The sequence below is a fragment of the Ornithorhynchus anatinus genome, chromosome 7, assembly GCF_004115215.2.
Source record: "Ornithorhynchus anatinus isolate Pmale09 chromosome 7, mOrnAna1.pri.v4, whole genome shotgun sequence".
NCBI lineage: Eukaryota > Metazoa > Chordata > Mammalia > Monotremata > Ornithorhynchidae > Ornithorhynchus > Ornithorhynchus anatinus.
In genome coordinates this window covers 22651610-22666512 of record NC_041734.1, presented here as the reverse complement: position 1 = coordinate 22666512, position 14903 = coordinate 22651610, and positions in this window count along the sequence as shown.

Genomic DNA, 14903 nt, shown 5'->3' with positions numbered 1-14903 from the left:
ACTCATCCATAATTTATTTATATTCATGTCTGTTTCCCCCTCTGGACTGTAAGCTCATTGCAGGCAAGGAAAGCATCTACCAAATCTATCATAGTGTACTCTCCCAAACATTTAGTGCAGTGCTCTGCACACTGTAAGCACTCAATAAATACAATTAATTGACTGATTGATTGATTGGTTGGTTGATGTCAACTGTACATCAGACCAACTCATCTGAAAGCACTATGCAATTAATCAATCAATCTAAATGACTTTATTGAGAGTTTACTGTATCCAGGACACTGTACTAAGCACTTGGGAGAGTACAACACAACAATGTAACAGACACATTCCCTGCCCACAGAGTCTAGAGGGGGAGGCAGACATTAATAGCAAATAAACTATGGATATGTGCTATGGGGTTGGGGGTTTTCTTCTGCTTTTGTTCATGATCCCCTCATTTTAGGCCCTCCATGGGGAAGAATAGTGATAATAATAATAATGGTATTTAAGTGCTTACTATGTTCCAGTCACTGTACTAAGCTCTGAAGTGGACACGAGCAAATTGGGTTGGACACAATCCCTGTCCCCCAGAGGGGTCCCAGCCTTAATCCCCATTTTACAGATGAGGTAACTGAGGCACAGAGAAGTGAAGTGACTTGCCCAAGGAGACACAGTAGACAAAGGGCAAAGCCAGGAACTACACCGTGTCTATAGAACTTCCCTATCCAACGTATGATAATGAAATGAAGTTTTATGAGGGATGACGGTTACGACAATTCTACCCAAAACCAGTTGGTTAAAAACAATTATTGCAGTCACTGCTAAATCTCTTGGAAACTAATCTATGATGTTAAACAGTTTCAGAAATTACATTTAGTCAATCATCTTGGCTGAATACAGCTGTCTTCCATTACTTATTATAACCATTTTCACTAGAAAAGACAGGGCAATTATTCAAGTAGGCATTATCATATGCAATTATTTCCAGATAAAACTACAAAAAGACAGCCACATCATAAGAAACCTCTCAACATAGTTTTAAGAGGGAGAAAATGAGCTCTGTTATGGGCACTTCAGTCACCAAATTCTACCTACAAAGAGCACGCCTGGAGGAGAGACAGTAAGGAAAGCTGGGAAGTATGGAGCTGGTTGGTATAAGCATATGACCTCCTTTTAGACAGAATCATTAGAGTCTCTGAATTTTGAAACTCTTCTCCCTTGCGCAACCCCAGTGGAATGAGATTTTAAATATTCAATCTTCTAATTGAAAAGGAATGTATTTCTATAAAGCCTGCATTACTGACCCTGGCCTTTGGTGTGTCATGATTTTCATTATAATTTGACTGGTTCTAGGATACTGTGCCCCTCAATTCCTGAGATCTTGATTTCAGATGAAAGGCAGACATTTCTCCTTTTCTTGGGAAATTCCAATCTCCCCAAACTGTAGAACTTGTCCTGCTGTCCAGTTTTCCCTCAGTTATCTAAAAAATATCTAGAAATATCTAAATACAGACTGTAAACTCTTTGTGGGCAAGTATCACATCTGCCAACTCTACTATATTGTACTTTACCAAGTGCTTAGTACCATACAAATTGATCGATAGTTCTGAAACTGTTTCCAGGGCCTTAAGATTGAAACAGAAGTATAAGCCTATGATGTCCATGACAAATAAACTGTTATTTATAAGAACCATCCTATACGTTCTGAAGCTTGAGGCAGCTAATGGGTTATGCCATGTGATGTGAATTCTAAGTTGAAGGAACCAAAGGTCATCAAAGGTTTTGATGAGCAATCTATTCTGCTAACAATAACACTCTTTCTGTAAAAACAGTTTCCAGGAAAGGTCCAATTTTAGTTTATTGTTAAATAAGAATTAGTTTTCTGTTTGTTCTTTTTACTTCAATTTAATTTTTCCCAAGTAAAGACTAAGAGAAGTATTGATTGGGACTGGAGAGGGTTGTAAAGCCTGTCAGCAAAGAGCAGACCTCTATGGGAAATAAAAATTCCCAAGATTTATATCTTGCATGACTTGAGCTACCAACTCTGTCCAGTGACTCTCAAATCTACTTTCCCAACTCAACCCCTCTCTCCTTTAAACTACAATCCCACATTTCCTCTGACCTACAAGTCATATTCACTTGGATGTCCCCAAAACACCTCAAACCCAATACATCTTAATTTAAATTTCTCATTTCCCTCCTAAACCCACTCCTTCTATGTTTGTTTCCCATTCTGTCAGTATCATCAACATATTTCCTGTGATTCACTCAATCAATTAATCATATTTATTGAGCTCTTTCTGTGTGCAGAACACTGTACTAAGTGCTTGGGAGAGGACAATACTGGGAGACTTGAGAGGCATGTTCCCTCCCCAGAAGGGACTTACAGATATGTATGTAAGTGCTGTGAGATTGAGGGTGAGATGATTATCAAGGGCTTAAAGGGTAGAGATCAAGGTGCATATATGACATATAAGGAGGGGAAATGAGGAATTAGTAAGGAAGGCCTCTTGGAGGAGATGTGATTTTAGTAGGGTTTTGAAGATGGGTTGAGTGGTGGTCTGTCGGATATGAAGGAGGAAGGAGTTCCGGGCCAGAGGGAGAGGAAGTGGTTACGGGGTCAGTGGTGAGATAGACAAGATCAAGATACAATGGTTGGTATTAGAGGAATGAAGTGGCAGGCTGCGTTGGAGTGGGAAATCTGTGAGGAAATGTAGGAGAGAGAGAGTTAACTGAGGGTCTTGTTGCTATTCTTGATTCCTCACTGTCTTTCAGCTGTCACATTCATTTAATGCTAAATCTTACCAGTTCTTCTCCCCACTCCAGTCCATACTTCATTTTTTATGGTATTTGTTAAGTTTTATGTGCCAGACACTGTACTAAGTGCTGGGGGGATACAAGGTAATCAGGTTGGACATAACCCCTGTCCCACATGGAGCTCACAGCCTAAATCTCCATTTTACAGATGGGGCAACAGAGGCCCAAAATTTCATTCATTCAGCCGTATTTATTGAGCACTCATTGTGGGCAGAGCACTGTACTAAACGTGTGACTTGCCCAAGGTAACGTGACAGACAAGGGGTAGAGTTGGGATTAGAACCCAGGTCCTTCTGACTCCCAAGGCTGTACTCTATCCATTAAGCCAAACTGCTTCTCAATCTGCACGTGGATCATCTCTATCCACTAGGCCAAGCTGCTTCTCAATCCGTGCATGGATCATTTTTCTAAAAATGCATTAAGCACTTATGTACATACCTTTAAATTTTATCCTGTAAATTATTCATGTACATTAATGTCCATCTCCCTTTCTAGACTGTAAGCTCATTATGGGCAAGGAACATATATGTCAACTCTTTTGTAGTCTACTCTTCCAAGTGCTTAATTCAGTGCTCTGCACATATTAGACACCCACTGATGATGATAATGATGATAATGACTATCCTCTGTGATGTGTTGTTCTTGGTTCTTGGACCCACCTGGGTGCCTTCTCACACTCCAATAGGTGATGTCTTTCCTACTGTGCTGCCCAAATCCCACCCCAAGTGAACCTTAGCCAGATGCTGTCCTCTTGGTAGGTGCAGGTGGCTAAGGATGAGTACTTGCCCCCCCCGCCCACAAAATGTCGGAAGCCCCACAGAGCTCCAGCCTCCCCAAGACCACTGAAGTTATGGGAGAATCTCGGTGGTCACCTGCAGCATCACCTCCAGTGACAAATTCCCTTCAGGTTTTCTGGGCATCGGGGGACTGGTTGCTGGCTTCTTGACCCTGCTGGGGTTCAGAACCTGGTTTCCTGACCCCAGCTAAACAGTTTCTGGCTCCCTAAAAACAGTTGACTGGCACCTGTCTTCGGGAATGCAGGGGGGTAGGGGACCACCCTTGGCTTCGTGACCACAGGAGTTCAAATGTCTGGTTACCTGCCCACCGGAGACCAGTTCCTGGCTTCCTGATCATAGCAGACCAGTGCCTGTCTTCCTGAATGGAGGGACTAGGGAACCAGCTCCTGGCTTATTGACAGCAGAGGACCAGGATCTGGCTTCCTAATCCCAGTATCTCAGAGAGTTACCCATAGAACAAGCCAAGAAGAGAAGTGTCCTAATCAGTGTCATTTTCAGGAAAGAGAAATACTGGAGCACAACCATCCTCCACTTGTATAGATGGCTAATGGAAAGCAGCATGGCCTAGTGGGAAGAGCATGGGCCTGGGAGTCAGAGGACCTGACTCAGATACTTGTCTGTTGTGTGATCTTGAGTAAAAGTCACTTAACTTCTCTGTGCTGCAGTTTCCTCATCTGTAAAATGGGGATTATGGAACAGGGACTGTGTCCAACCCAAATAGCTTGTATCTACTCCAGTGCTTAGTACAGTGCCTGATACATAGTAGGCATTTAACAAATGCCACAAGTATTATTATTACTATTATTCCCCTTGACCCAAAGGGCCTAGGAAGCCTCCACCTGAGGGGTCAAGAGGTAGACCAAACCAAAGAGACCCACCCCCCCCAGCCCCAGACGCCAAACCTTCCACTTTTCTCTCAAGACCCCCTTTGCCCCTTCCCAACTCCCCTTCCCCTCCCCAATTCTGCCACCTTTGATGTCCCTTTAGACGGTCAGGGATGTTCCTGAGGTATATACTGTCCAGAGAGGTAGGGGAGAATGTCTTCTCATTCCTCCATGATGTCTGCTCAATCTTTCCCAGCACTCTCTTTGTTCTTTTGTGTCCAGGGTTTTGACACCATTTCTGGAGATGATGGGTTCTTCTTCACTGTGCCAGTGACTAGTCTGTTTTCATCCCCCACCTCTGTGCTTCCCTCACTCTCATATCTCATAGAGAACTAGCATGGCCTAATGGAAAGAACACAGGCCTGGGAGTCTGAGGACCTGGCTTCAAACCCCAGCTCCCACACGTACCTGCTCTGTGAGCTTGGGCAAGTCATTTTACTTCTCTGTGCCTCAGTGCCCTCGACTGCCAAAGGGGGATTTAGATTGTGAGCCCCATATGGGACCCAATTATCTTGTATCTACCCCAGTGCTTTGCATGGTATTTGACACATAATAAGCACCTTAAAATGCCACAGATTATTATTATTATCATTATTATTATACTTCCTCAACCTCCAGGTCAGCCAGCCATCCATCCTGTCCCTAATCATGCCACCTCTGACTCTGGGACTCTAAACTGTTGACTCAGTTCCAGTTGGGGCCCCTGACTTATTCATATCATCTCATCTCCTCAGCCCGTGAAAAGAGAGAGTGATGCACTCAACCCAACCCAGAAAAAGAGCAAGCGAGAGAGACACAGAGAGTGGGAGAGAGAGGGAGAGAGAGAGAGAGGGAGAAAGGGGGGAGAGCGAGATAGAGGAAGAGAGGGAGAGAGCAAAATAGAGAGAGAGAAAGAGAGAGAGACACTCACAACAAGCTGGTTGAGAACCAGCCAGCCGCTTCCTAGAGCAGGACTCTAGACCATTTCTGTCCATCCTACTGGTGACTATGTCCACGTTCAGCAATGACTGCCGCTGATCAAGCCTTCCGTTGCCCAGCCCTTGAAAGAGGAGGCTGAGTTACTCCCCTCTCCCTGCTGCCCCAGTTAACAACCTCACAGCTGCAAGATGGGAACCTATTCAGAACTCCAGCGCCCTTCCCAGAAGAGATGGAACACCGCAGCCTGGAGGGTTCGGGAGAGGAAAATCGATCCTGCCCTGTGAGATCAAGGCTGCACCAGATCCCTAATCCCAAAATAGTGTGACATCATTGATTAGTCAGCTGAGTTTGCTGCAGTCTGGTTGAGAATGCAGGCTCTGATTGTTTTAATTTATTTTTAATGAGTTCCCCTTTTTCTAGAAAGTCCGTAGTGCTACTGAACGAAAACAATACAATTAGTATAGCCCTTGCAGAGCTTTTGGAATGGACTTATGAATGTAATGCAAAACAAACGCATGTAGTAATGTATCGACTTAATTATCTGTAACATTTCCCACTGGCGTTAAACCCCCAGTGCGGGCTTTTTTCCCATTGCGTATTTATTATCTTTGTACTCAAATTCTGGTAAGTGGGTGGACGGTTCAGAACTGAGGATTTCCTGCTTTGGGGTGCTAAAGAAAAACTGCATCTTTCCATCTGAGATGCTAACTTCAAAATAATTTGTCATAGATTTTCCAAGACGAGTTAAGGTCTTGGACTTTCACAAAAAGCATGCACGTTTGCAGATTTAAGGCTCAGGAGAGCCTGAAGGATTCCAGCAAAATGTCATTATATTCTAATTATTGGTGGAGGTGTCACAAGCCTATACATCATATGGTTTATACGGCTATAGACAGCCATTAGGAAACATGGCCAGCTCTACTGACCAGAATGCACCATGTCAGATTAATGTTTGACTTGGGTTAGTTGTCAGCATTTGGCTTTGGGTTTGACCAGACCCCTGCATATTGAAGAGAAGAGCATCCATGACCCCTGGTTATTTGTGGGGTCCACCCACATTTTGGGTTTTGCCTTAGCATACATCTGACTATCCCCGCTCAGGGTCGCACCTGGAGAGTTTCCAGTACTCTAACCGTCTCGGCTACAGGAGGGAGAGTCAAGCAGAGGCCTGTCCATTCCATTCCTTGCTATTAATGTCTGTCTCTCCCACCAAAGTGTAAGCTCACTGTGGGCAAGTGACATGTCTACCAACTCTGTTATACAGTACTCTCCCAAACACTTAACACAGTGCTCTGCACACATTAAGAGCTCAATAAATATCACTGATTGCCTGACTGATTATCATCTCCACTCACTGTACAGTCTCTACCCTCACCAATTCTGAAATTCCTCTATCAGACCACAACCTCCTCACCTGCTTTCTTTCCCATATACCCCCCCTCTGCAAATTTGTCCTGTTTCCCCAAAGAGACCTCTGTTGTTTGGAACCCCCTCCAATGTGAAGCAACATGGCTTATTGGCAAGAGCACAGACTTGGGAGTCAGAGGTCGTGGGTTCTAATCCCACCTCCACCACTCTTCTGCTGTGTGACCTTGTGTGAGGCACTGAACTTTTCTGTGCCTCAGTTACCTCATCTGTAAATTGGGGATTGCCATGTGGGGCAACCTGATCACCTTATATCTACCCCAGTGCTTAGAACAGTGCTTGGCCCATAGTAAGCGCTTAAAAAATACCCTCATCATCCTTATTATTATTATATTCTACAGACATTTTGCCCCATTTGGACTCCATATTGAAACTACTTTCTCTTGCCACATAAATTGAAGCTTTCTATATAACCATCTCCTGGTGCAGACAACTTCCTCCCATTAGGAACTCCTGACAGGGATTCCCATAAGAGAACCTTCCAAAAAGGGAAAGGACCCTCCCATTGCTCAGGTATAATTAGCAGTCCGAGAATGAGATGACACAATAAGAGGTTCACGGCAGTGCAATCTACTAGTTTGCCTTTATCCTGGTGCAGGGGTCAGGGGACTCTGTTCCGTGGAGTATAGACCACTGGGCCACCCTCAAACACTCCCTTCCCCTCCCTACTACCACCCTAAAAGTGTACTTCCTTGTCTCTAAAATCAATCAGCAAAGTCCGGGGTGTTCCTGAGGTGCACCTGCATATGTTGGGGTATCCCCTGGTTGGAAGTCTGTGCAGGTCTTGCAAAGGGGTGACAAAAGAAAAGAAAATCATGAGTTCTTATCCGCTCATTTGACCTTCTTGGACTGCTTGTCTGGGAATGTTTTCCTGCTTCTTCAATGTTGCCAGTCTCAATCTCAACCCTTTGGTTGACAGGATGATCTATTCTATGTTGTAGAGAAGCAGCATGGCTTAGTGGAAAAAGCCCGGACTTGGGAGTCAGAGGTCATGGGTCCTCATCCTGGCTCCACCCCTTGTCTGCTGTGTGACCTTGGTTTGTCACTTCACTTCTCTGTGCTTCAGTTACCTCATCTGTAAAATGGGGATTGAGACTGTGAGCCCCATATGGGATAACCTGATTACCTTGTATCTACCCCAGGGCTTAGAACAGTGTTTGGCACATAGAAAGCACTTAACAAATACCATCATTTTTCTTATCACTATTATTGTAGCACTATTGTCCCTGGAACTGTCTTTTTCCTGTCCTTCTTTTGTGTTCTATTTACTACTTTTTGGCTTCTGATTCCTGCCTTTTTGTGTTAGAGCCAGGAACTGCCTACCCTACCCCATTCTCCCTCTCCTTCCAGTATTCCCCAGACATAGAGTTTGAGTACCCCAACATCTGCCATAGGATCCCTCAACCTCAATGCTTTTCCTCTGTAACTTCTCCACTGAACTCAGCTCCCTTGCTTTCCTGTTCTTCCACCATCGTGTACCTCTAACCTGAACCCTGGATTACCTCCACAGTTTGCTTCCTCGGCTCCTGTGCCTGAGCTGCAAAGTGCTATGGCAGGAAATCCAGACAACTCTTTGACCTTGTCCACCTTAAATTCACTGATTCCTGCTTTAATCCGGCCCTCTCCTCTGCCTGACAACAATATTCCTCTTTCCTAATTCACTCCTATATACACTGACCCCAACCAGTTGTTCCAGACATCTAACGCCCTCCTCAAATCTTCTCCTTCCCAAACTGTCCAAATACACAGTCCCTATCTCACATGGGACTCACAATCTTAAACCCCATTTTACAGACAAGTTAACTGAGGGACAAAGAAGTTAAATGACTTACCCAAGGTCACCTAGCAGACGAGTGGCGGAGTCAGGATTAGAACCCAGGTCCTTCTGACTACCAGACTCACGCTCTATCCCCTAGGCCATACAGTTTTTCCTCCTACCTTTCTGACTGCTCTTTTTCCAGGCTCCTCCTCTGCCTCCCACCCTCTGACAATGTGGTCATTGGTCTCCTTCTATTCTCCATATATTCATTCATTCAATTCATTCATTCAATAGTATTTATTGAGCGCTTACTATGTGCAGAGCACTGTACTAAGCGCTTGGGATGAACAAGTCGGCAACAGATAGAGAGAGTCCCTGCCGTTTGACGGGCTTACAGTCTAATCGGGGGAGACGGACAGACAAGAACAATGGCACTAAACAGCGTCAAGGGGAAGAACATCTCGTAAATATATATATATATATATTTTATATAATATATAAATATATATAAGTGATTTATTGATATTAATGGCTGATTCTCCATCTAGACTGTAAGCTCATTGTGGGCAGGGGATGTGTCTGCCAACTCTTTGGTATTGTGCTCTCTTGAGCATATAGCACAGTGCTGTGCACATAGTAAGTGCTCAATAAATACCACCGTTGATAATGAACACATCTCTTCCTGAAGATGGCGAAGCATCTTCGAAGTTTCGTGCTCCGTCGCAAACTCAGTTGGAAGAATTTTTCATTTTAATTCAAGTGCAATTTATATTTATCTCTATCTCCTGAAGTATGGATCTGTTAACATGGTAGAGTGAAATGGAACTAATAGTGGGCAGGGATTGTCTCTATCTGTTGCCGAACTATACATTCCAAGCGCTTAATACAGTGCTCTGCACATAGTAAGCGCTCAATAAATACTATTGAATGAATAATAGAATGAAGCCACCAGAACACATTTATCTGGAGGGTGACTGGGTGTATATGAGGAGTCTAGAGGCCCATGTATTACCTGACCTTGCTGCTGCTGGTGGAAAGTTTCATCGTACTAGAAGTCATACTAGCTGTTGCTTCTAAGCACTGGAGTAGGTAAAAATTAATCAAGCTGGATACACTCCCTGTCCCACACAGGACGCACAGTCAAGTATGTAGGAGTACACGTACTGAATCCTCATTTTGCAGTTGAGGAAACTGAGACACAGAAAAGTTAAGTGACTTGTCCAAGTCCATCAGGTAACGGAAGGGGCCAGAATTAGAGCACCAGGCCACATGACTTACCAGCTGTTGTCGATTCTTACAGGATCATGCTGAGATTTGTTTCTAGTCTTCCGTCAAAAATGCCCTTTGGACTAATGCTAGTAAGTGCTATAGTTTGTATATCAAGATGGAGCACGTTTGGCTAACGAAACTGGGGTTTCAATAATAAGAAACCAGTATGGCACCCTCTTTGTCCTCCTTGCTGAGAAAGTGTTCTGTTGACCTCCACCATAAACAATTAAAGGCTTCTGAAATCAAATCAAAATGATTTGATCACACAGGTTTACCACCGCACCTTTTAGAAATGAACATATCATATCGTCTTGTCCCTCTAAAGCTTTCTCAATACAATGTTATATCCATTGTCCTCTCTATTTCTTCCTTTATTAAATAGAAGAGACAACCCATTAAACAAAGTAGGGGGAAATGGCACTGATGATACATTGCTTGAGCACTAACAAGTTAATTGGACTCACTCAATTGGCCTTTTTTAAAATTCCTGCCTGGGTAGATTTTAAAAGTTTATAAATAGAAAACACCACATAAGCTCAGCTTTGTAGTATTTCTTTGGATGTTATAGATCCATTAAATATTTCTGAAAGGTCTCTATCCTTTACATCAAGAACTTGCTTAAACAATTAACTCTTTCTAAGGTCTTCATCATCTCTTGCACTGCTATATTTAGAAACATAAATTGATTCTGGATGGCAGGCAGCCTAATTTGCCCCTAAATTGTCAACAATGGGGAAGCAGTGTGGCCTAGTGGAGAGAGCACAGGTCTGGGAGTCAGAAGGACCTGGCTTCTAATTCCTGCTCCATCACTTGTCTGCTGTGAGACCTTGGGCAAATCATTTCACTTCCCTGGGCCTCAGTAATCTCATCTGCAAAATTGGGATTAAGACTGTGAGCCCTATATGGGACATAGACTGTGTCCAAGATGACTGCCTTATATCTATGCCAGCTCTAAGAATGGTACCTGGCACAGAGTAAGTGCTTAATAATTACCATTTTTTAAAAAAATGTGTAGCATTGAACTTTGGGGTAAAGTATCTGAATACAAAGTCACCCAAGACCTTTCCTCCTGCATATCCTACTGACCTTCTTCCTCTGGTGCCACAGATTAGGCTTGGTAGCAGAAATAACTCAGGCTGAACCCAAGCAGCCAGACAGAGGAGGAGAAAGAAGAAAAGGCAAGGGAGAGGGAATGGAGGACTGCTTTCAGGAACACAAGGGAGGAGGAGGTATGAAGGAGGAAAAGGGACAGGAAGAGACCATCAGAATCATTATAAAACTCAACGGGCTCAGGACTCAGTCTCAAATCTTTAGGGGTCTTGTTTATCCATGGTAATCACCCAAAGTTAATAATAATAATAATAATAATGTTGGTATTTGTTAAGCGCTATGTGCAGAGCACTGTTCTAAGTGCTGGGGGAGACACAGGGGAATCAGGTTGTCCCACGTGGGGCTCACAGTCTTAATCCCCATTTTACAGATGAGGGAACTGAGGCCCAGAGAAGTGAAGTGACTTGCACCCTGACTTGGGGAGCGGTAATGAGCATGAGTGTGTCTTAGTAGGAAAAACGTATGCCTGGGACTCAGGTATCCTTTTTATTTAACAGTATTTGTTAAGAGCTTATTATGTGTCAGGCACTGTATGACGTCCTGGAGTAGATATAAGATAATCATATCGGACACAATCCCCTTCTCACGTGGGGCTCACAGGCATAACCCCCAATTTACAAATGTGGTAACTGAGGCACAGAGAAGTTCAGTGACTGGCCCAAGGTCACACAGTAGACAAGTGGCAGACCTGGGATTAGAACCCAGATCTTTCTGCTTCCCAGACCCATGCTCTATCCACTAGATTGTGCTGCTTCTAGTCCTGGATTCAAATCCCATATCTGCTACTTGTCTGTTGTGTGAACTAGGACAAGTCAATTCACTTCTCTTTGCCTCATTTTCTTCATCTGTAGAATGGGGATTCAATACATGGTCTTCTTCCTACTTAGACTGTGAGCTCCATGTGGCCCAGGAACTCTGTCCCACCTGATTGCCTTGTATCTGCTCCTATGTTTACAGTGATTGGCACATAATTAGCACTTAACAGTTGCCATTATCTTTCATCAACAGAACATATAACAGGGCAGTTGGGAGAGTTTCCCAGGTGATCAAATACATTTCAGGTATATATTCTGACACCAATGTATAGATTCCTTATTTTATCATCAAATAAAGCTAGATTGAGTATGATGATGGGAAAGCTTAGGTAAAGCCCTCTCCTCACCACCAATCATGACATGACACTGTGGATTGCCTGATATAAATGTACTTCACAGAACAGCCAACTTCTTTTGTAAACTGCAAGGCCCCAAGACTACAGATGTTTCTTAAGGTCCACAAACCCCGTAGAGTAATCTTGATGCTGCCCCTCCATCCCTGCTGAGAAAAGCGCTGTGGTAACTTCGTTCGAACAACAGGGGTCCCTGCTCCGGGACGAATCTGTGAGTTCATTCAATAGCATTTATTGAGCGCTTACTATGTGCAGAGCACTGTACTAAGTGCTTGGAATGAACAAGTTGGCAACAGATAGAGACAGTCTCTGCCGTTTGACGGGCTTACAGTCTAATCGGGGGAGACAGACAGACAAGAACAATAGCAATAAATAGAGTCAAGGGGAAGAACATCTTGTAAAAACAATAGCAACTAAATAGAATCAAGGCGATGTACATTTCATTAACAAAATAAATAGGGTATTGTAAATATATGCAGCATGGCTCAGTGGAAAGAGCACGGGCTTTGGAGTCAGAGGTCATGGGTTCAAATCCCGGCTCTGCCGCTTGTCAGCTGTGTGACTGTGGGCAAGTCACTTAACTTCTCTGTGCCTCAGTTCCCTCATCTGTAAAATGGGGATTAAGACTGTGAGCCCCATGTGGGACAACCTGATTCCCCTGTGTCTACCCCAGCGCTTAGAACAGTGCTCTGCATATAGTAAGCGCTTAACAAATACCAACATTATTATTATTATTAGTTGAGCAGACGAGTACAGTGCTGAGGGGATGGGGAGAGGGGGAGGAGCAGAGGGAGATGGGGGGAAAAGAGGGTTAAGCTGCGGAGAGGTGAAGAGGGGGCGGTAGAGGGAGTAGAGGGAGAAGGGGAGCTCAGTCTGGGAAGGCCTCTTGGAGGAGGTGAGTTTTAAGTAGGGTTTTGAAGAGGGGAAGAGAATTAGCCTGGCGGAGGTGAGGAGGGAGGGCATTCCAGGACCGCAGGAAGACGTGGCCCAGGGGTCGACGGCGGGATAGGCGAGACCGAGGGACGGTGAGGAGGTGGGCGGCAGAGGAGCAGAGCGTGCGGGGTGGGCAGTAGAGAGAAGGGAGGAGAGGTAGGAAGGAGCAAGGTGATGTAGAGCCTTGAAGACTAGAGTGAGGAGTTTTTGTTTGGAGCGGAGGTTGATAGGCAACCACTTGAGGTGTTTAAGAAGGGGAGTGACATGCCCAGAGTGTTTCTGCAGGAAGATGAGCCGGGCAGCGGAGGGAAGAATAGACTGGAGCGGGGTGAGAAAGGATGAAGGGAGATCAGAGAAAAGGCTGACACAGTAGTCTAGCCGGGATATAACGAGAGCCCGTAGCAGTAAGGTAGCCGTTTGGGTGGAGAGGAAAGGGTGGATCTTGGCGATATTGTAAAGGTGAAACCAGCAGGTCTCGGTAACGGATAGGATCTGTGGGGTGAACGAGAGAGACAAGTCAAAGATGACACCGAGATTGCGGGCCCGAGAGACGGGAAGGATGGTCGTGCCATCCACGGTGAAAGGGAAGTCTGGGAGAGGACCGGGCTTGGGAGGGAAGATGAGGAGCTCAGTCTTGCTCATGTTGAGTTTTAGGTGGCGGGCCAACATCCAGGTGGAGACATCCTGGAGGCAGGAGGAGATGCGAGCCTGAAGGGAGGGGGAGAGGACGGGGCGGAGATGTAGATCTGCGTGTCATCTGCGTAGAGATGGTAGTCAAAGCCGTGAGAGCGAATGAGTTCACCAAGGGAGTGAGTGTAAATGGAGAACAGAAGAGGGCCAAGAACTGACCCTTGAGGAACCCCAACAGTTAAAGGGTGGGAGGGGGAGGAGGCGCCTGCGAAGGAGACCGAGAATGACCGGCCAGAGAGATAAGAGGAGAACCAGGAGAGGACGGAGTCCGTGAAGCCAAGGTGAGATAAGGTGAGTGCGGGATGGGGATAAAAGCTGTTCCTGCAAACTCTCAGACCCCTCCATCACTGTAAAGAAAAGCATCCATGCTGGGGTAGATACAAGTTAATCAGGTTGGACACAGTTCCTAATCCATAGAGGGCTCACAGTCTTAATCCCCATTTTGCAGATGAGGTAACTGAGGCACAGAGAAGTTAAATTACTTGCCCGAGGTCACAGAACAGACAAGTGGTGGAGCTGGGATTGGAACCCAGGTCCTCCGATTCATAGACCCACATTCTTTCCACTGGGCCACACTGTTTCTCCACTGTTTCTAATGGTAGAGACAGATTTAAAAATATTTACTAGCCATGAAATCATTATATATACATTTAACATTCGATCAAACTATTCATATGCCCCCAGGTGATGAAGATAGCTAAATAGATTTAGAAGTTCAAGAGCCAGCGGTTGGGTTGATACGGACTCAGAGTCTATCCAATTCATCAGGAAAGACTTGTTAGAGTATGTGATATTTTAGGAGGGCTTTGAAGGGGGGAGGGCTCAAATCTAGTGTATTTGAAGAGAAAAACGTTCCAGACCAAGGGAGCAGCATGAGCAAATGAGGGAGGTAGGAGAAATAAGAAGAGGGTATAGTTAAGAGGAGGGTGGGGTGAAAGTGACAAGAGAGAGATGAGAAGCAACAGGTGAGGAGAGCCAATACGTAAAATGGAGGAGATCAAGTGGAGCACCTCAATGCTAATGATAAGGAGTTGTGTTAGACGCAGAGGGAGATGGGCAACCACTGAAGAGTTTTTAGAAGGGAGGTAATATGTGCTGAGACAAGTTTCGGCAGATAAATCAGGCAGCAGAGGACTAAGGATCAAAGCGGG